The 23,296-nt window shown below is 40.9% G+C and overlaps 1 long non-coding RNA gene across 2 annotated transcripts in view; it reads right to left on the bottom strand.

The window, feature by feature from the left end:
• LOC119485667 overlaps positions 1–23,296 on the bottom strand; it is a 178,290-nt gene that overhangs the window by 118,431 nt on the left and 36,563 nt on the right. Inside the window, exon 3 of one of the 2 annotated variants that reach the window (XR_005206328.1) lies at positions 17,000–17,095. The exons of the other annotated variant lie outside the window; for it this stretch is intronic. This is a non-coding gene — a long non-coding RNA (uncharacterized LOC119485667). The remainder of the gene's footprint in view (positions 1–16,999; positions 17,096–23,296) is intronic. 2 annotated transcript variants of the gene reach the window in all.

The following is a 23,296-nucleotide window of genomic DNA, read 5'->3' as shown; positions in this document are numbered from 1 at the left end:
CCCTCGTCTCAAAGTCAATGGGTTTCTGAATGTTTTTTTTGTTAGATGCCTAAAATGAGTTCTGAGATTAACACAAGCTGAAGAGATTTCAACATTTTGTTCTATGATATAAAATATGTCAGTAAATATCCTACTCGTGAATTTTGAAGCTTTTATATGTCTTAAAAAAGTCGGTTGCTAACAAGCGGCTAAATGAGACTACAAAACGTCATCACGCCGCCTCGTACGCCTTTACAGTCTCGTTGTGTATACGCACGTTCATGCAATCATGGTGTAGTTTGGCTATAGCCTAACGTTAGCTTTTTACTTCTGCCGATTGCATTTACACAAATCATTAAAGTGGTGTTAATTTGTGGAGATTATTTTGCGGAACAATAATGCAATAATCCAAAACCCAATTGATAAATCCCATTGGCTTTTTGTCGAGGGAACCCAGGGCAATGCTAACTTCCCGGTTGGCCTACAAAAATACGTCATCCCTGCACCACTCTATTGCTTTGTGCCAGGGTTATTGCAGGTTGAACTTTTGTCAGAAGCCTGTTCTTTATTAAAAAGGTCACAGTCCTCTCTGAAGACTTCTCCCATGAATCCAAAGTGAAAAACCCATTAACGTGATAAACTGGTGTTTTCTTTTCATCAGTGTGTCCTCTGCTAGTTTTCTTGTTTTCCTTCAAAATTGACACACATACCTAGAAGCAAAGCTAAAGAGCTATTTTTTTGTTTTGTTTTGGTTTTAACACAGGTTTACGGTCTTACTCTGTCTTATGGATAAATGTGTTTCCCAATAATAAATCATTTTAGTGTTTCAATGCTAGTATGTAGAGCGCACTTGGTCCGGTACAGTCCTGATATTTCCTGCTTTACCATACAATGATTTTACAGTCACTGTATCAATCTGCAACCAAATCCCAAACAATCATTGGCAATAGGCCTGTCACAATATCAGATTTTCACTACACAATTATCTTGGCGAAAAAGAATAATAACGATATTATCGCGATCTCTGTAGAAAACTTCAAATTAATAATAATAATGGTATCAGTCAAATTCATCTTTAACTTTGTTTACTGTGTGTTTTGTCTCTTTTTTGGCAAATGAAATACACTCAAAATACAAGTGTAGTGAGGTGGAGAAACCAAGCGCACATAAAGAAGAATTACACTAATAGATAGTGAAAGGGCAACCAGATGGACTGATAAACAAAAAAATCCACAAGGCCTAACATCTGCTATCAATACAATGTCAACTGAAACAAAATCACTTGCGGGGAGCAGGGGACAGAGAGTTTGTGTGTGAGACCACAGGCTGACAACTAACCACTCTGACTGTGATCTGATGTCCACTAACCATGTCCTTAAATACACTTTTTTTCCCCTCTTTGTCTCTCATTTCTTTGACACTGCCTAACAAATAACCAGCCAAGAGAAAATAATGTCAAGTCCGACTCCATGATAGCTTTAACAACACAACTAAGACCTTAAAGTAACATTTCCCTTTTCAGGGTTGGCAAACTTAATACAACTTACTCTCTCTGCCATGGCGGAATCTGCAGGATGATGGAGGCGAAGGTGGGTGCTCCCTTTTGTGGTTACTGTTGATCGGCACATCCTGCAGGCTGGGGTGTCTAACAACTCGCTGTATTTTTTACGGAATCCAAAAGACTCTCACATACTGCAAGCTGACTTTTTTTCGGGTGCGGGTATAGAGTCTCTTGCTCTCGTCTATCATCTCCTCCGACATGATTTTGCGCGGCAGTAGTAGCCACACACTGTGGTGGTAGCTACACATACACATATTATAATATATGTATATTATTAACATTATATCAATATTAAAATGTTTAAATATTACGGTTATTGTCAATACCGCTATAACCCTAACTGGAAACGTACATTATTACTACTATGAAGTATAAAATATAATTTACCCTGTACAGGTTGCCCCAGGTTGGTAACAATACCTACTGGGACCTTGCAGGTTTCAGTGGTGTAATATCTATGCAGATGACTTTGGAAATATTTATGGTTTTGGTGTTTGACTGATCAATAGGCATTTTTGGACCGGAGGAACTTAGTTCCATGAATCCCACTTTTTATTGTGTACGCACCGCAAGAACTAGAAACCATTATAGTGCTTAGAACGCCATTTCAGAGTAGGTAGTCTCCCTGCAAAAACCACGAGTGACATAAGTTTACGATGATTGGTCGAACAGTCAATTCAGCATCCGCAACCACCAATTTTAAAAACCCGTTAGCCGTGTAAACAACAGACAACACAAAACACAGACAACAGCTCGTAAAAAAATAGCTCGTGAAATAAATTGAAGAAAACACGGACAAATGGGCCAACTGAAGTTTACTCGTTCAGGAGCACACACCCACTGAGCCAAAGAATGAGTGAGAGATGATACTCAGCGAGTTAACCCAGTAGCACAAAGCACACCCACTGAGCCGTAGAACGATAGCCTGAAGCTCAAACTGTATTTTCGTGACAGCTATTTTGCTTGTGTTTGTATGATTGTGGCATATAACAGAAATGTTGTATTTATTCTTATATCACTAAAAACGGTAAAAGAGCTTGTGAAACATAGCGAACTAGCCGCTCACCAAATCTCCCAGCTGGAGTTGTGTGCGTGCAGCGCTGGCCGGCTTACGTCACTTCAGCATTCCTATTGGCGGTGCAAATGCAAAAAATGAAAAAAGCCCTTGAAGGTATGTAGTTCTTGAGGGGGCTCCCAAGTGGGCATTTCCTCTCAGTGAGTCCCTAGAACTGTTTGGTTGAAAAATGACAAATGCCTGGCTAGATCATTAGCACAGCTAACTAGCTGCATTGCTAAAAATACAAAGTATTGTGCTTGATTATTGAGGAAGAGATCAGTTACATTACTGTAGGTGGATGAAATAACGGAAATAAGGAATGGGTAAGGTAAGTGAATATCAACAAATTAAAATGTTATGTTCCTCAGCAATAGCCTGTATCAGTCTCTACATACTAGTTCATCCCTACAGTAATGTTTTACTGACTTGTGTTTTACGTGGCTTATTTTGTAAGAAGGAGGTAAGGGGATCACCAACATCATTAGGATTCATCCTCTGGGGACCAAAAATACCTGTACAAAATGTCATGGCAATCCATCAAATAGTTGAGATATTGGTAAAGTGGTGGACCGACAGTCTGACATTGACATGCCACTAGCCAGCATGGCTAAAGATTAAGGTGTAAAGGGCCAGTTTGGAATTGCTGTACGTCTAATGATACAGATTGCACATTAAATACAGATGTTTAAGTAAACTTGAATCAGAATTTAATCACACTCCTTTTCTTCATAAACACATCTTTGAACAGTGAGAATGCCAAAAATATCTGATCCAAAAATGAGCTATTCTTTTCTAGAGAACGCTTCATTTCGTACGATTCAAAGCATTTGACAAGATCTTGTCACATCAACAAAGATCCAATGTGTAAGGTTGCCGATTGATGTTTTCTGCCCTATGCATGCATATCCTTGGGGGAATGCTGTAGACTCTCTCCGTCTTTGCTACAGCAGGTTAAATCCCAACAGGCACATGGGAGGTATAGAAGCATAAAACACTATGTCAAGTCATTTGGCATGTCTGAAATTAGAATGTAAAAGAAGAAGAAAAAAACTAGGGTTAAGATATATCTGCCAGCGAACACCTTCTCCTGATCTTTTCATCCCAATTCAAATAAAATTCAAAACTGCAGGTAAATGGTAATATCACACAAGCAAGCAACGACGCCTCCAGCAACATGCTCCATTAAAAGAGTTTGCCGCGCAAGGTGCTGCAGCTCTCTCTGCACTGAAGTGAAGTGTTTGCTCAGTGGGAATTGAACAGGAATTCTGAAAACACACTTTAATGTTGAAAATCTCACAACACCCTCTTAACACACGGGGTTTTCAAGACGATACACATGTAAGAGTAACCTATTATGTGTCAGTCATGGTGTTAAAGAGTATCATTTGTACATACATCAAAGAACAATTATACACAGCCAACCTCATTTTGTAACCAGAGGTGGATCTTTAGTGGTAAATAACTCCTGTTGATCGTATTCATTTGACACAGCTTGGAGAGTCAATTAAGATGCCAGTCAAGATCTCTACATCAAAAGGTGGGACATGTCTATGTAATTCCAGCAATGACCCAGAGAGGTCACAGTGTGTGTGTTTGTGTGTCTGTTTCTGTTTGTGTGTACACAATGGACCTGTGGTAGAGGCCTCGGCCTCTCTGGGGAGCGAACCTTCAGTATAAAAACACGCTATTCACAGGGATCTCAGCAATTGTACCACAAGGAGAAAAGGACCAATCCTTCCCCCTTCACCGCAACACACACACACACACACACACACACACACACACACATTGAGACTCAGACTAGGTTTGATGGGGGAAATGGAAATAAGCGCCTCTGTGCCCATGAATGCTATCATTTCATTCCTCTACTCCGAATGCTCCAGGGATCTCTGAGAAGGAGTCGGTGCAATAAGTTCACTTTGCTGAATTAATGCTGTAATTCTTTATCAGGAGAGCCTTGGCATTACCTTGAACCGGGCTGGTTTTATGCAAAATGGTTTCAAGCCTAGTTTTTTTTAAAATGATGGTCCTAATTTGTTGGCTCACTTTAAATTATTAATCTCTTTTATATTCAAGTAGTTATTACGTGTCATAACTGTGTATCTATGGGGTGAAATTTAATAGCATCTGCTGGACCTTAGGAAAGGAGCCAGTGCAGAAAAGCTATTAAATATTGATAATTAGCTAAATATTTGCCTTGGCACCTGCATTGAGCCACCGAGCTAATTGGCATGGGAACATCTGCAGTGGTCACAGAAGACACACAATGAATGAGATGTTCGCACAGAAACTCACTGACAGAGGCGAACAAATCAGTTAGAAAAGAAAGATGGGACTGTGACATCCAGAGTTTTAGACTGGTGGCTGCTAACATCTGATTATCCTCCCATTTTGAAAGTGATCAAAAAATACCAAAAAATTTCCTCTAACTTTGGGTAAAGTTGTCTCTCCGGAGGCTGATGAAATGAGTCCCGTTTAGGGCTGGATATCAAACCTCAGTGCTTTCTTGGTAACAACCAAAATGTGTCCATACCACTGAGTATCAAAAACTGTCATGTAGAAAAAGCTGACATTGAATGCTTCCTCAGATTGGTACACTTATTATTATTCTTCCAATACATATTGTATTTTCTGAGCCAGAGCTCTTTTACAGCTGCTTGTGCTAGACAACACTCAACTGTTGATACGTTTGCCTTCTTTTGTTAAGTGAACGAAGGGTTTTATAGAGAAACATGTCTATATTTCTTAAATATTGTTTTTGCATCAGTACCAAAACTCAGTTACAGTATTGACACTGGTATTGAAAATGTCAAACAATAACCAGCTTTTGTACTGTCTGGATAAGGGCTGTCAAAAATCTAGTTGGGACTTTAGATTTGTTGTTGTGGTACCATCTCTGTAAAGGTCTTTGCACACCAAGTCCATATTTTTTGTATGTGTTTTTTTAATCTGTCATACAATAAAAATAGTTATGCACAGAAACCTTACACACTGAGTCCGATGCCCAACCTGCCCCAATCTATCTTTAAATTCTGCTCTCTGTATTCTTTTATTCCTTTATCGTAAAGTGCTTTGTGCTGGGAGACGGTGTGAATGTTTATCATGCCATTTTGGATGATGACATTTGCACGGACGGTGGCTCTGAGTGGTCAAACAACCCTCTTTGGTTTTTGATGGATACGAAAAAACGCAGAAAATCAAACCTCTTCCGAAATCTTAAATGACGGACGAAAGTTTCAGGGTCAGTGTGTAAATGTGATTGACACAACGTGAGGATTGTATGTATTTTTAAACGTGCAACAATTTCGGACAAAAAATACAGACTTGTTGTGCAAAGGCCTTAAGGAAGTTGCATTTAAAAAGTCAGAAAAACAACCTCATTTTCATCCAACATTTATCCATGTACGATGTAAAATCCAAAATGCTTCCACACATTACTTCTCAGATGTTTTGGTATCATAATTGACTCACTAGTTTACTACATTTTGCATTAACAAAGAGAACAACAGTTTACAAGGAGTTGAGTACAGAGCACAGCGCTTATACACTAAGAATAGTTCATTCTTGACTGTGAGATGCGGTTTAGATTGAAAAGCTAGTACGAGTAGCTACGAGTTGTTATTGTGAATTACAGATCAAATAATAATTTTGCCATGTTTGAATTGCAATATGAACGTCGAGAAGCTAAGGATAAGACCATGCCAAAAGAGAGATGGCAGTCGATGTAAATGTCATACAAAGGGACTTCTGAAGAGATGGTACACACAAGAAAGGAATGAAAATCAGCGATATGCATCCATCCACCCATCCATCCATCCATCCATCCATCCATCCGTCAGTCCGTCAGACATACCACTGAACCATCTGCCAGCCTCCCCCATCCCTGGCTGAACCCCCACAGCCACCAGCCAGGAGGAGGCTCTCTCCCGGGGCCTGATGTGCTAATGTGAACCTTTGTGGTGCTGAGCTAAGTGGATAGCTAGATGGTTGAACTGCATCTGTAGCTTATAGCTGTGACATACTGCTTGGATATCACAAAGTAAAAAACTGTTAAAATGAATCAAGCATGAATTCATCTTGTATTGAGGTGATGTAAATAACCTCAATTCTGAAGACAAATAATTCCTATGTATATTATTATGGTCATACAAAAGGATTCACTAAAGCTAATGTATATTTAAAAATCTTCTGATTTGATTTTTTGAAAAACCTTTTGTTTTAACCTTAAGAACAGATCTGAAACCCTGCAACAGTGCTCTGCATGGCGTCCCCTGCAAAATTCAATTAGACATAATGTTGCACTGCAATCTATTCATTTGAGGCACCCAGTGAGGCAGCCAGTGGGAGTGTATTGATTGGAGTGTGTCATGTGTGGAAGCGAGAGAGGGGTGGCCACAGTTTTTTGCTTAATGGACTGAAATAAAAGAGGCGGGAAGGGGCTTTAATTAGGGAACAGTGGCAGGGGCATCTAGTTTCCCCTCCCACTAGTTACCCTGCACCCCCTCCGCAGAACACACTCATCCACCCATGCATTTTCACATGTAGATGCTCACAAACACACATACATACAGTACAACTGCACTAGCTATGCATTCACATATACAACAACAAACACACCAGCTCTATCACCCGTGCGCACACACACACACACACACACACACACACTGAGACACACAGGAGGAGGGCAGAGGAGAATGGAGGGGGTGATGGAGGAAAGGATGAAAAAAAAACAGAGGGAGTGCTGGGCTCCCGGGGTCTCAGCTGCTGCTAGGGTGCTGCCTGCTCCTCGCAATGAGTTGCAACTGTCAGTTTATTTTATCTCAGGCTTTTCATCATCGCACAGAGCCTGGTTGGAGGAAGCCACCTGAGAGTCTTAGGAATTTGTTGGCTACAAGTCATTAGCAAAGACTGCTGAGATGTGCCGGGGCCAGAGATGTGCGCGGGGTACTGCTGCAGACAAGTGTGTCCCTTTAACCCTTGATAGGCTGATTGGCACGGCAGCTCGGCTTTGATGGCTGGATAATTACATGCAGCCTGGATGACACAGGGCAGGTCATAGAAGCTGAGCGGTGCAGGTAAAGAAAGGAACAAGGAAAAAGGGAGATGGTTTAAAATGAAGGCATGTGGAGAAGATTAAAAAGGTGAAAGCATGGCTCTTTCTTTCCCACACAGTTTCAATCTATTATAGCTAAAGAATTGCTGTATAGACTGCAGGTAAATCTCTTAACAGATAGTGAACGTCTTGGTGGGGTAGTGGATCTGTTTCACTTGGCTGCACACCCGCAGAGAGATGGACATGACTTAAACAGATAAGCAGTTAAGTAGGTTATTAGGTAGGTGGATGGGCAGGTGGATGCTGCTTTACAGGATAATTGCAACTTTGGTCATATTTTCATAGTTTTGGCTATTAGTTAATATATCTGGGAACACGATAACATTACTATAACAAAGTCAGATGAGGCAAGAAAAAAGTGGTTAAAGCGGCAGTAAGCAGAATGTTTACAAATTCCATAATAACCTTTCAGCATATTGTAATTCAAGTGTTCTGAGAGATAACTAGACTTCTGCACCTCCTTATGGCTCTGTTTTCAGGCTTTAAAAAATCTAGGCCGTGATGGGAGATTTGTCCAATCAAAGGTAATTTCAGAGGGAGAGCGTTCCTATTGGCTGTTCATTCAACGGAGGCAGCAAACTCCGATCAAACGGTCAAACTAGGCAGCGCTGATCAAATATGAATCAATATTCTGTTACTGTAATGCCTAATTCTTGCGTAAAATGTTTTCAGAAACATCTTGTAGTGTACTGTTTAGCTGTAAAATGAGAAAGTTTGCTCCAGCTGGTGGGCGGTGCTTGGTATTTCCTCAACGGATCTCAACATGGCTGCCGGATCACAAACTCAAAAGGCCACCAGAGGACACAGAGGCACATGATTTTTTTTTCAGATTACCTGAAAAACTAGTTTGCCTGACATGCTGTCCGATCACATCTAAAGGCAAGCGTTTAAAGCTCTGTCAAACAGCCACACTTGGAAAAGCTGACCGTCATAGAAAGGGGAGGAAGGTGATAACTCTTCAAATGGGATTAACGTCACACTTTCGGACAGTCTCCCCTCAAATGCATTAATAGTGTTGAACATGTTTGTCCACATGAAAAGTGCCAAAAACAGAGAGCTTGAGAAAGAGGCTCAAACCACGATTAGTTTCCCACCTCCACACCTGGCCAATCACAGTGTGAAGTGGGTGTGCTTTTCGAGTTGTCGGTTTCAGAAGGTTACAAAAATTGTAAAATTGTAAAATATTGATGTCGGAACGGTGTGGGGAGACAGGGTTTCAGACATGTAGGCTTGGACTGGCAATCTGGCAATTCTGGCAAAAGATGGGCCCCAAGGCCACCATCAGGAATATGGGAAATAATCAAATGAAATCAAAACAGACAGAGCGGAGTTGAATGAATATATGAATGAAGTGGATAATAAAGGACCGAAAAAGCAAAAAGGTGGAGCGGAAAAGGTCAGAGAGAAAAAGAAAAAAAAATGTCAAGGCTGATGCTGCAAAATGTTTTAAGATAAGACATTTAGGCTATTATTCAAAAATAACATTATTGCCGATAAAATCCAAACACAAAATCCTGCAAGCTATAGCAGTGATAACATTAACAGTCTCCCAGCACCAAATGAAGAAAAGAATCTGGACAGATGGGAACGGTCCAGATGAAAAATGCCAGAGCCGAATTTTGTACCAGTCTGACCCTGCCAACAAGTGCTTGTGTTGAAGCATAATGACGCCTTTTGACAGGATCAGTCAGGTAGTAAATAAGTCCATAGTTTAGCCAGTAAAGGTAAAACCAAAACTGAGCTCGCCTGATTTGTTGGTTATATTACTGCACCGGAAAACTGCAACTACCTCAAGTACGGTAGGTTGAAGCTCAACCAAGAAGGGTCCTGTGATGGATATTTACAGAGCACAGCTTGGATAATAATTTTACTGTTTACTGCATTTGTTTTCTTTTCCTAATAAGTTTCTTGATCTGTATGATTGTCTGACAGCTTATGTTTCTTGCCCAGATGGATGTCCTATTAGCAATCTTGCTATGGTCCTCCCAGATCTCAGCAATTAACTTGGTAGGTATAATGTTATTATTAACGATAGGACAGATGACCCAAACTATAAAAATAAGACGCTAGTTGTAATAAACCAGAATTATCCTATAATAAATGAAATGGCAGCAATAGGTAGGCTGTAAAGAGCAGCGCTAATGTGTTCTGTGACCGCTGACTTCATGAATGAGTTTGGATCACTGAACATGTCATTTCCACTTCGCCTACATGCCGGCCGGCTGCAGATACAGTGAAATGTTTGGACATGTCGGTGCAGTGGCACCGGCAGGATTCGATTCTATAGTACTGCCTGCCCGCTTATAGGCTACAGCACCTTACGTCTAGGTTTCCACATGCACACATTCGCATTCCACTCAGTGAGCGAGTGAGCGAGCAAGAGAGAGATATTGATTCATGTTTTTTTTTTGCACCAACGTTACTGATACAAAACCACCATAAAACTCTGATTACCGTACCCATTTCAAAGACCAGCCAACAGGCCTGAAAAACAACAACAGCCAGCTAAATAATAGGCTACAATATAGCCAGAAGCGCCTTAATATTACTTTAGGCCCTGAGGCTACGGACGTTTTGGAGGCCCTTCCCTCCCTTCACAATATGCCACGGCAACATTAATTCAGCACCTTCCGTCAATGGACAGCGACACATAGTAAACAGAGTGCCCTCCTAATCAGTAAACACAATATGAAACTCATCAATATAACAATTGTCAAGACAAAGCTTTGTGATCACAATATGCCACAGCAACACAAATTCAACACCATTCCAAAACAATATGAAGTAGGGCTGTACTCAGTCGTTTGAAGCTTCATTCATAACGTTGACTTTTGAATTCTAAATTAATATTCGAATGTCGCTTTTTTTGCATGTCTTTAAATTGTGTTTAAACACGGTATTTCTGTGCAATTGCAGAAGGCTAAACCAGGGGTCTTCAACCTTTTTTCCTCTTAGAGTTATTTGACAAAATGAAAGAGGCCGTGAGCTACTCATAGCACCTAGTTGTACATCGCCAATAGCAGATATCATTTCTGTCTTACTTTTATGGTCCTTCAACGTTTCAGCCACCACCAGTCATCGCCTCTATTACAATGTCGCCCTAGGCGAAGGACTTTTTGGTAAGGATGTGCGCCACCAAACAAAGCCTCTGTTGCTGTATTGGCCTTGAAAGTCAGTTTGGTAAACAGAGACTGTTGTCTTTTAAGCTTTGTTTTCAGCTCCATTACCTTCTCTGTTTATAGACTGCTACCGGCCGGAAAGATTGGATAGAAATTTAAACAGGTTGACAAAGTGAATTTGTCTTATCAAATTTATGTACGTACTTTTTGAACCTTTAGCAAACCACTCAGAAATGGGTAGCGAGCTACAGGCAGCGTTGGAAAGTCTAAAAGTCAAAATTCAGATATAATAAGATAGATATAATAATTTCCAAAATTCACAACATGTTTTATCTAACAACATACTCTGCTTCAATCCATAGGCCTATTTGTTGGCGTTTAGCCTTTCAAAAACGATATTTTCAGTGCCAGCCCGTGCCTTAAGGCGCCATTGTGCGTAGGATTGTTTCCAACTCCTGTGATCCAAACTTTTCCAATAACTCCAGAGCGTTGTAAATGGTGAATGGTAAATGGACTTGCATTTATATAGCGCTTTTCTAGTCTTCCATCCACTCAAAGCGCTTTACACTACATGTCAGCATTCACACATTCACACACTGATGGCAGAGGCTGCCATGTAAGGTGCCACCCTGCCCATCAGGATCTAATCTAAATACTCATTCACACACCGATGCCACAGCCTTCAGGAGCAATTTGGGGTTAAGTTTGTTGCTCAAGGACACTTCAATGTGACCGGAGGAGCCGGGGATCAAACCGCCGTTGTAAAGTCAAAAAATACCCCAATCACCAGCCTTCAACTGTATTTACGTCTAACTGCTTGAAAAATGCATCTCAAGCACATTATTAAAGGGCGGTCCATTATTAAGTTATTAAGTCCATTATTTTGGGGAGTTTGGAGGTTTTTTATATCATTCTGTAGCTTCCCAGTGGTGTTCCTTATGTATTCAAATCCGAACATTCAAATTTTTGTCAAAATATGTATGTTTTAGCGTCAAAATGCTAATTTCCCAAGCCCTTCTAAAAAACCTTTTCCCACGTGACCTGACGTAGGTTTCTGCATGGTGACGCTGCTATATGTACAGTATACTGTATACATCCTTGCACTCAGTGTATTAACGTCACCTACAGTAACTTAGATGGTCGGCATGCTCCCAGTTTGGAGAGGCAGACAGGAGTACCGGCACGGAAGCTAAGCAATGTACTGCTGTGTGGGCGCCACAAACAAACTAACCGATTGATGCAGAGGTAGACCAGCAACTCCCGAGACTGTTTTTGTGAATGGAGTCTGGTCTGGTGGCTTTGAGGACAGCAATATAACAGCTTCAGTTCCCTGTCAGAAAGGGTTGTCTGATGGCGAGGTAAAGAGGTGAAAATATTTTAAATATAGCGTTCACTGATATTGATTCTTTTAGGTGGCTAAATTACATTTTTCTTCTGTTGTCACAATTTTATTTTCAAGATAAAATGTTAAAAAAAAAATCATTAAAAAAAAAATGTACGCATGCTACATACAGGATTACGACTTCCGGTGCCACTGTGTCTGTGTGACCACTGTGTGCCAAGCTATCAGTAGCCTATTGGGTTTTTTTCTGTGTAGGATTCCACCACAGATTTACATTTATTTATACAGGGTACCAGCTCATCTCAGATGCCACAATGCCTTGGTCAAAGAGAGCAAAGTCTCTGTAGCTTCTTTTATGCTGACTTGAAAGAGTACATGTCCAAGTGGGAACACAGTATTAAATATGGATTCTGTTTGGGTCCCACTTCAGTTGCCTCCTCGCCCCCACCAAACTCCCAACCAGTGTCAATGTCTCCATGTATGAATCCGAGTAAGTGGATGTTTTTGTAATGCGAAGGCTCCAGAGTGGAGGGAGGCTTACCTTGGAAATGCTGTATGATTACCCAACAAACACAAACAGTGGTTGTAACCTTGACCACACAGAATTATTCTTTGGAATGGATGAAGGGTGAGGAGCAGTAAAATGTGAAATTCCAGAGGGTGTCTCTGTGTGTGTCTAACCTTGTGAAAACACAGAGACGTGAGTTTGATAGAGTTATTACACATCTGTGCTTCTACCATTTGTGTGCAGCTGAATCTATTACCGCGAGAGAGACAGGGCTAACCTGAGATTCTGCTGGGACATTTCATCACCTCGGTGTCACGGGTCAGGCAATTGCATTAGCCACTGTTAGCTTTTCATTACTAAAATACAAACTTTAAAGATGTCTTTTTGCTTTTCTTAACAGAACAATGTTTACTCTAGCGATGATTAGAGTGTTATTATTTCTTCTGTGCCTCTGAAAATGTAATTTTAGAGGCTGAAGAGAGAGAGAGTATTTTGGCTTGGTGAGCCTGCTTTTGTTCCAACAACGTGCAGCCAGTTTATTGTGGTTATAAGCATTCAGGAAAATAATTAGCCGAGCACATGTTGTGTATATTAACTACAAGGCTCCTCCGTCTGCTCTCTGGAGTCTTATTTTCTCTTAATGTACGGTAGTTCAAAGAAACAGGGCTGCGCTCTATACTGTATGGTGGTGATGTATCTTCACTCTCACATCAGTCAACAACTGGTGTATTTCATCATCGCAGCAATCGGTAAACACTTCTCATGTTGAGATCAGGCTATCAGCACATTGTTAGCTCAGTGTGTATGTTGCTTTACATTGTTAAAGCCATTTAGCTGACATTATTTATCTTTTCCCCCACATCAGGAGCGAGTGATCACTTTCAAGGTGTGTCATATATCCATCAGGGAGGGGATATAAGACGCTGGTTATCACTGCTAGACCTCCCCTGACAACTGTCCAATTATGTATATCACACTCGGCCTACTGTTTGCACTAGAAGTAATCAATAAAGGATGTGGCTGAGTGCTCATACATTTTGGTGGAACCAAATGCATGAAAACTTAATCATTCGCTCAGGCTGGCGGGGAATCAAATATCGGTAGGGAACAAGTAGGCAGTGGTTGTTCGCGAGGGGAGGGACTGATTAGTGATTGTAGCACCAAGTTTGATGGGGTGTGGTGGGGGGGGGTGAGGAGGGGTTCTCTCTTGACGCGGCAAATGGAATGGGTGACAGGTGGAAATGGGGATGAAAAGGCGGTCCTCCGTTTCATGAATAAATGTAAACACAGCGCCATGCAATTACCACGGCTGGTCATCTCTTTTAGGTTGGGGTGGGGGTAAACGTGCAGCTACATCCCTACAGGTCCAATCTAATGAAAACGCGCAGGTTACTGGGGCGTTTAATTGTATATACGGTAAAGCTAAGAGTGAGGACTGTAGGGGCTTGTTGCGGATGAAAGCCCAACCCTACAACTGGAAAATTTGATTCAGTTTAAACATAGCGTTTCGTTTATTGATCCGCTGTGGAAGGTGAGATCATCACAGGAACACGACCTGAACAGATGGATTCATTTGAACATGTCATGAGAACACATGGGTCTTGTTGCTCCGCAGCCCAAAATTACATTTCTAATGGCAGTGATCAGATAAGTATTTTGGCTTCACATGTATCTAAGAAGTTCACTGTCTGTCATTCTGTATTTTGTAACAACAGATATGTTCAATAGATGATGACATATTCACTTACATAAAAGTTATATAAAACCTTAAATAGTCTAGATCGACACCAGACTCTAATATGATTCAGACCTAATGCGTCTTTTTAACAATTACATGAGAAAAGTTGTTAAATACATTTAATGTATTTTCTATTCAAGCAGCAATCACACAAGTTCTAATCTGTATCCTGTTTTTAACAAATCTTATGTAATCATCTCCATGCATATGCATATCTATTTGGTATTAACACTTTTCCACCACAGAAGAGGCAGGTCAAAGCATACCACAGTTATATCTTTTCTATTACCAAGGTTAATCAATAATTCATGGGTCACAATAGCAGTCAGGCAGAGGAGGGTGGAGGGGGGGGGGACACCCTGAGATCCTCTCCCTAAGCAGGATCCCCCTCAAAAACAGGAAGAGGAAATCAGAGCCTAAAACCACTCTGTGCAGAAAAAAAAATCATCACACTGCTTCCCTCACACCCACCCACCGCTTTGGCAAAAGGCAGACCATAATCACGATCATCATCACTGACACTACGGCGCCCGTTCAGGCATTCCTTAGTGAGGCGATAACCTTTTCTTTCCCCTCTTTCCCTGCGCCGGTCTCTGAGTAGTACTCACACCATCACTTAGAGCATTAATCAAAAAGCATGTGCCTAATGGCTCCTGACAGGCAGCGCCCATAATGGGCTGCAGTCCAAGCCTGCATCTTCCTCACGCATCTGGTAACACTAACAGCAGCAGCCCGAGTACAGCTGCCTGCGTGGCCACCGCTAGATTGTTAATGACAGTGGGTGATACGGTCTCACTCACCATAAAACACTTAGGGCCCTGAGATGTTACCACATCATGCATGAAGAAAGCTTTTTGATAGTATGCTAATCTCAGCCATTACTGTGGGATGATTTACAATCACTTAAACAGCACATGAGCCGGCTGTAGAGACACTGGCTGGCTGGCTGGCTGGCTGGCTGGGATAATAAAGACGCTGGCGCGTGTTGATCATTAGAGAGCTCTCTCTCTTTCTCTCCCTTTGTGTGTGTGTGGAAGCATGCACTCTGGATGCAGTGGCATTTGGCTTAATTAGTAAGCGGTTTTAACATGAAAGAGACAAAAGACAAAAGGGAGAAAGCGTGTTGTGCTTCTTAGTGGTGCAGCATTGTTTACTACCTGTATACAGTATGTGCTGACGGTAATGCATTAACAAAGAATTGTGAGGTGGAACAAAAAAAATGTAAACATTATTAAAATGCCAATAAATTCTGTTTTTATTTGACTTGAAGGTCAAATAGACAAATGCTTCAAAGAACTACTATCCCTCTTTCTCCAAATAAGGCTTTTTCATAAATGTATTATCAGTGAAGTATGATGGAATAACCAAAGAGGTGCAATCAATTTAAAACCTTTAACAAAGAATGAAGCCTTTAGAAATTAATACTACTGCACATGCTGGAAGTTCATGACAAATTCCAGAGGTCAGGTTTTCAGTTCAATCACGTCACAAACCATGTTTACTATTAGGCCTTAAATTTTGTCAAAACAGATAAATTTGACTCAGCTGCAACTTAATATCATTTCAGCTAATAATGAATAGGATTTGATATTTTTGTTTAGGAATTAAAGTGCTCATGAACAAGTTTTTAATAAATGAAATAGAGTGGATCAAGTTAAATCTTTATTTGAAGTATTGAAACACCACGAGATAGAATTGTGTCTTGCCACACCACAATAAACAACAAATATGGGCAAGGACACATTGGGTAGCCTGTAGGGCTGCAACTAACGATTACTTTCATCGTCGATTAATCTGTCGATTATTCTCGATTTAATCGATTAGTTGTTTGGTCTTTAAAATGTGAAAAATGCCGATCAGTGTTTCCCAAAGCCCAAGATGACGTCCTCAAATGTCTTGTTTTGTCCACAACTCAAAGATATTCAGTTTACTGTCATGGAGGAGTAAAGAAACCAGGAAATATTCACATTTAAGAAGCAGGAATCAGAGAATTATTACTTCTTTTCTTTACTCAAACCGATTAATCGATTATCAAAATAGTTGCAGATTAATTTAATAGTTGACAACTAATTTCTTCATTGATTAATCGTTGCAGCTCTAATCCTCCTAGTCCTCAAAGGGGATGAGTTTTTCACTGGAATGCTACTGAATGACTATTGTTTGCCAGGGCGCCCGATTAATGTATTTATGTATGATCAATGTAATTATAACAGTAATCTTTTATTTATATCGTGACAGAAAAAAAGTTATTTTGATCCTAAAAATAAATTAATATCCAAAGATGTTTTTATAATTCACAGAGCAGCCTGTGTTCAAACACTAATATGTCCTCCAATAAACATGACAACATGCTGGTTTCACCAGCGTTTTGCTGTGTTTGACAATTTATGTTACCAGGCGACATGCCATTCAGCAACCTGCTGCCAGTGTGTGTAACACCTAGTTTTTCGATTGCTTTTTCTACATGTAAAGCTAGGAAATTGCATCAATATTTCATAGGAGGCAGCATTTTCTTGTGCACAGATTCAATGGGCAAGGAGATAAACAGTGGGGTATTAATAATGCAGTGCGGTGACACTGACCTTATTTTGTGCCTTTCAACCTGCGCTGATATTTTGATGCACAGTGCCCCGCTACTCTCTAGCACACAGGAGGTTTTCACGCTCTTTGTTCAAAGCCTGGAAAAAAAAAGACACTTCCTGTTTGACAGAGGTTACATCACTGCCTAAACCACCTAAAGATATTAACGAAAATGCTGGGGCTACAGTACAGTACGTGCTGTTTTTTTGGATACACTGTGGAAATACATATCTTCATTTTCACAGAAACAATGTGAATGCTAAGTGTCGGTTTGACAACTGGTGTTGACAGCTGAGCAGATGCCTTGAAGGTGAACTGTGAGCGGCTTTGACAGGGGACTAAAAAGGCAGCGCAGCAACCTCTTCTTCACTGCAGTATGGGGAAGATACTAAGCAGCCAAGAAAAAAGCCTGTTAGTCCAACTTCGGGTCACCTGTACAAATAAACATGTCTAAGAATGAATTTGAAAGGAAAGATCCAATATGGCTCATGAGGTGCACAAGGAATTTTATGCTTTGTAGATATAACGTAGGGCACGGCCATAATTCAACATGATAATTTATCGTCTTTCAATGGATTCATATTGTGATGAAATCATATATCGAGATATCATGACACACAATGACGTCGTCTAAATTGATAATAACAAGCACATACTAACTCCAATTTCTCAGAAAACACGATCACTTTGCACTAAAGTTCTTAATAGAATGAGAAAATACTCATTTGTCAAGTATTTAATTCACACAGGAGTATACAAACAGGCTTTACCATGTGGTTATTTCATATAGACTATTTATTGAATTACCAGAAAACATGCAATATTGTGATATATATCGTTATTGAGATATGAAATGACCTATATCGGGATAGAAGATTTTGGCCATTTCGCCCAGCCTTAATATAACGTGTCAAATTTTGAACGCAGTGCCAATATGGGAAAGACATGAAGCATAATCAACAAACGAAAAAATGTAAACTAAACAACATTGAAGGGTGTACAAAATGTATAAAAAAATTCATATTTCTTGTCATAATAATGATATCAAGTTCTCGAGAATAATTCAATATTGGCGTTTATCAACTTTCTGCAGAATCATGGCATACCGTGAATTATACAAGAATGATATTGGGGAACAATTACTATTATTAATATAATTATATTGATATCTCCCGGCTCTAGGCGATGCATTCCTTCTTATGGACAAGTACAAAAACCCTGGCATTTATACTGTAATAGGAAACAAAGTGTACTTAAACTGTATGATTTTTAATTTTTTTTTAAATGCAATAAACTGCCTGTACTGACATATCTATGCTTTTTATTACTCAGTTACATTTTAACAATTCCTTCAATGTTTAAAGTAAATAACTTCATGAAAGACTACAATCTAACTAAAAACAATATCTGTAAAACAAATAGATTATCCTGTTATCAGACACAACAATGAGAGAGATTAAAGTGTAATATGACATTAAGCATGTCATGCTAAAACTGAAATTCATCCCTGACAGTACTGGAACATTTTGTGGAACAACTTGAGCCTACAGGTCATACATCACACTGATCCTTATTTAGCACCACTGCTGCCTATTTCCCCCGTTTCCATCTATTACTTAAATACGATGCCAGTGTTACATATTCAGCCAGAAGATATCCATTTAAAATCTATAATTCATGTGTTAAACATTTTATTTGGCATGTTTTAAAAATAAATAACCTAAAAGTGTTTTTAAATATCTCTCTGACCCCTGAGACTGTGTGTGTGTACATGTCTATGTGTGTGTGTGTGCATGTGGGTGTATGTGTGGTCTCTACATGAGCTTGTTCTCTCAATCATTAGTGGTTTTAGCAGCGGTCATTTCTCTATGCAGAACAGAAACACTTGTCCCATGTTGCTTTTCGAGACAAGCCATCTGAGTGCATGTGTGTGTTTGGCCTCTGGTTCACACATTTACAAAAGGTGACAAACAATGACTAAGCCCTATCTGCCAGGAGCTTTTACCATGAGTGTTATAACAACCAGTAATAAGTGTAAATAATGAATGGCCCATATCTTACCATGAGGGGGCCTCGGCAGCACTGCTAAACTATTTAAGGTGCCTTGTTGATGGGAGTTATTTTTTGCTGTGGGGTTGTAGAAATTCTCTGGCTTCCCAGTAGAGTTTTGGCCTGACAATAAACAACAGTTTAATACTTTATCTAATCCCTGCCAGGAGGTGAGTCCAACAGCAAGCTCTTGCAGATGTTCACATCCAATAATCTATCCATAATTGATGAAACAGGGAGGTCAGATGTAATGGTTGCTGCCATTCCAGCAACAAATAAATGGTTATTGACAAAACAAGCCAGTGTGGCACTGAGTGGGCTGTGAGATGACAGGCATGGGGCGGAGAGGAGAGGAGAGGAGAGGAGAGGCGTGGAGACGGAGAGGGAGGCAGGAGGAGAGGGAGGCTGAACTCTGGACCGCTGCTCCTCAGACGGGCCAGCCGGGGCCAGACAGAGGCCCAGAGAGAGGAGGATGATCCCCTGGTGGAAGGTCGTGGACACACCCCCGAGGAGCCGTCAGGAGAGCGTAAACAGGAGGAGAATGAGAGCGGGAAAAGAGGGGGGCGGACAACGAAGAGGGGGTAGGGGGGGGCAAGCGGCATGGCGAGGTGAGTGCAACTGCATGGAGTGTGCTGAGTGCAGTGGGCCAGCTGTCCGCTCTTCTTTCATCTCTGGGCTTTATGTCAGATACAATCTACCTGGCTGTCAAGCCTCGGCAACCATCTCACAGCCCTCTCTCCTTCTTCCTCCCTCTCACCTTCCATAACTAACCACCCCCCCCCCACCCTCTCTCTCATCTCTCTGGTGGCTGCACAGAGGCGTCCACCTCTGTGTCCTCTTATTCTTCTGGCTAAATCTCTGAATGGTCTGCAGCACGCTTTATTCACTGACTTCAAAGTCTCTGTCTTTTAAAAACATAAAGCAAGTGCATTTTCCACAAACAACTGGACATTTTGCAAAAACAAAAAGATAATGAAATGCAAAATGTATTCTCTAAAATTGATTTTGGATGCATTAGCTCCTAGGCTAAATCATATCTGCACTATTTTGCAATATTGTGTAGGGGTGTAGAAAAATAACGAAAGTATCGAGTATTGCGATATTATGTCATGTGATACTGTTTTGATTCTCAAAAACACTGTATTTATTTTTAATTAATAGTTTACATGCAAAGATGAACTCAGTCAATACTTTATTTCATTTGCAATGATGTTGGATGTTACAGGGACTGTGATGAATGCAAATGCAGATCCCACTGTTCTGATTGCACAAAAAAAACGTTCCCTTTTTTTACTTAGATTATCATTTTATGCATATGGTGGTGTGTTCTTTATACTATGCAATTGCAATATATCACCTTGCTTACAATATCGCAATTTATTGAATCTTAACGCCTATATCATGATACGTATCATATTGCCAGATTCTTGCCAATACACAATACATAATCCAACAATTTCAAAATGTAATATCTTCTCTACCAGAGTGTATTTTTAAATGTTGCATCCAAAGATGGAGCGCATGAATGCTCATGAAACAGAAAATAATAATCAACAGATTGTGCTCAAACTTACGCATGAATTATATTGATATGAATAAGATAACCCTATGGGTTAATAGTGTGATTTATGTTCAAGTTTAGAATAGCGGTGGTTCAAGTTTTAAAATAGTGTCTCTTATAAGAGATTCTTTAATTCATCTAAGAATCTCAGTTAATGATGGACGTGGGTGGAGAACTGTGGGTTCTCGCTGGCACTTAACTGGAGTTAACTCACTAAACAAAAGCCGCTCTTCTTTTAAGCCTCATTTGGCTCCGTGTTGCACAACAGCACACGCGACGAGGAAAAATGCTTCGAAGAATTACTGAGAAAGCAGAGGACAACATGCTTTTTAGTGCTGGAGAAAAAAAAAAAAGGCAATTTTTAACTCCAGCAGAGGGGTAGTGACTCTCCCTCGTAGAGTTCCCTTCTCCACCGCTTAATTACTGCGTGCGATCATGAATATTTCAGGCATATGCTTTCCCACTTTGTCACTGGAGTTCAGAACTAAGAGAAACAAGTTCATATGCATATTAATAGGGGGTTTGTGGGTGGAGGGGGACAGGAGGACTAAGGGTTGCCAGTGTGCTGGTGACAGCAGGAGGAAATGGCACTCATTCCCCAGCAGCTGCTCTTTTTAGATCCCCCTCAGAGGGAACTGCCCGAGGAGGGCCTCCGCCACAAAGGGGATAAAGGAGATGAGGGCTCTTGATGGAAAACAGGCAAACAACCACTGGGACCCCCATCCTACCCCCCGCCCCCCCCTTCAAACGCTAATGCTAGTGCGCACTCACACACGCGCACACACAGAAACCCTTGGCCCACACTTAGCCGACCCCCAGGAGTTGTCAGGACCTCTTTAGCATTTTCCGCGGTGGCTGCTAAACTGTGCATTAGCACCAGGCTAACGGGAGCGCTCTAATGAAAGACTGAGACTGTAAAGAGAGATTTTTTTTTTTTTCTCGCTATGTATAATGACAAATGGGATGCAGTCCTGAGGGAGGGGGGGGAATGAGCTGAGGCCCTGGAAGCATCTGAGGCCCCTATCGGTTGAAGAGGGCTGTACTATTAAAATGACAATATAAATGTAAATCCTAAGTAATAATTCTTAAAAATGGCTGATGCGACCCTCCCCCGGATCACGTGCGTCACTGCACTAACATGGTCTAGGGGCAGCATTAAACGTTGTCTAATTGAATTTATGGACCTTTAAACACCACTTAGCACCCAGTAGAGCATAATGATATGCTTTATTTAACATATCTAAACAAAGACGATTACAGCATTGTGCAGGTTTAATGGTGCACAAAGTGTTCTCTTTCCACTTGATAAAGAGGCCCATTTGCACGTCTTGCTACCAAAAACCCTCTGCAAATAAAAGCCCCCTCAAAAAGTTGATTTTTTTTTGCTGCATGTAGGACAACTCTTGATTAATTTGAACTCTGTCAAGTCTGCGTGGAGATATCAGGGAACTTTCAATGGCAAGTTCAAAGGGAGCGCTAATTAGATTGACCTTTTCCTGTCATAATTAGCATGCCCCATTCAACCTCCCCTGCAATTTACCAGCGCGAACAAAAGAGGTAACACCCAAGCTGCGTTTCTGGATAGAAAACATTCTCCTAATTGATGTTTTCAATAAACAATACACGACACCGTGTTTTGTTCCACAGGCCCCCTTCATTTGCACAATTCTTAAGACGGACGCAGATCTGAAATACACACACACACACACACACAGTAGTGCTGTACTCGACTTGGGCAAGTGTCTTAAAAATGTGAGACTGGAGCACAAAGACGAGGCATGCAGGGTGAGGCAATTAGAGCACTGGCAGCTATATCACTTCCTCTAACATGTCAGAGGTACTAAATGTGATTTATAGTGGGAGTTCCTGCTGGGCACTCTTAAAGGGGAAAGAGAGGCATTCAAGAGGAGTGCAATAATAAGGGTAATAAGGGCTTAATATTACTATCTAAACAAATGGCTTTTTTTCCTCTTTCGTTGATTTTTTTGAGAGGCAGAAAAATAAATTCACCGTAGCCAAAGATAACACAACCGTAATACATTCTGCTTGCGCACAAATGTGTGTTAAGTAATCTTACAACTGCAAAGCCCCTTGCTTAGGGTACTCAAAGTATTATTAACCATTTATCTGCAGCCAGGGTGAGCCAACGATAGCCTATGGACAGGATTAGAGTACAAGTCTAATGCTTATATCTGCAAACCCATCAGAATGACTGCCACAGCTACAATAAACCCTTGTGATCTGTTTCAGATCTTGTTCCACTTTCCCATCAGTCGTCATCACAGCCGCTATAATTCCCTTTCTTAGTGCCAAGATTTTGCTGTCTTTTTTTCCCCTTTAGATAGAAGGCACAAAGAGAACAGGACAGAGAGGGGTGGCTTTTGTTTTGGTACCTCTGTGTCTTCCCCCACTCTTTTCTCTTTTTCTTCCCTTCCCTCTGTGGGGCTCTGGTGTGATTATTACACTTTCAGTGGAGGATTTAACCACGGGCCAGTTGGGCCATCGCCTCGGGGAGGTCCCGATTTCAATGCGTGTGTGCTACTTTTCCCCCCAGTTTATTGCCTTGCCTTTTATTCTGCCAGACAGTCCCACTGACATCAGGGGGCTCTTAGAATAACTTGCCCGAGGCGATCAGATCCCTGAACCTTAAATCAGCCACCGTATACTGGTATAGGTTCCTGATCTGAAA

Source organism: Sebastes umbrosus, chromosome 3, assembly GCF_015220745.1.
Source record: "Sebastes umbrosus isolate fSebUmb1 chromosome 3, fSebUmb1.pri, whole genome shotgun sequence".
NCBI classification, from domain to species: Eukaryota; Metazoa; Chordata; class Actinopteri; order Perciformes; family Sebastidae; genus Sebastes; species Sebastes umbrosus.
The sequence above is the reverse complement of the archived record's forward strand: the minus strand, read 5'-3'. Positions and strand labels throughout refer to the sequence as shown.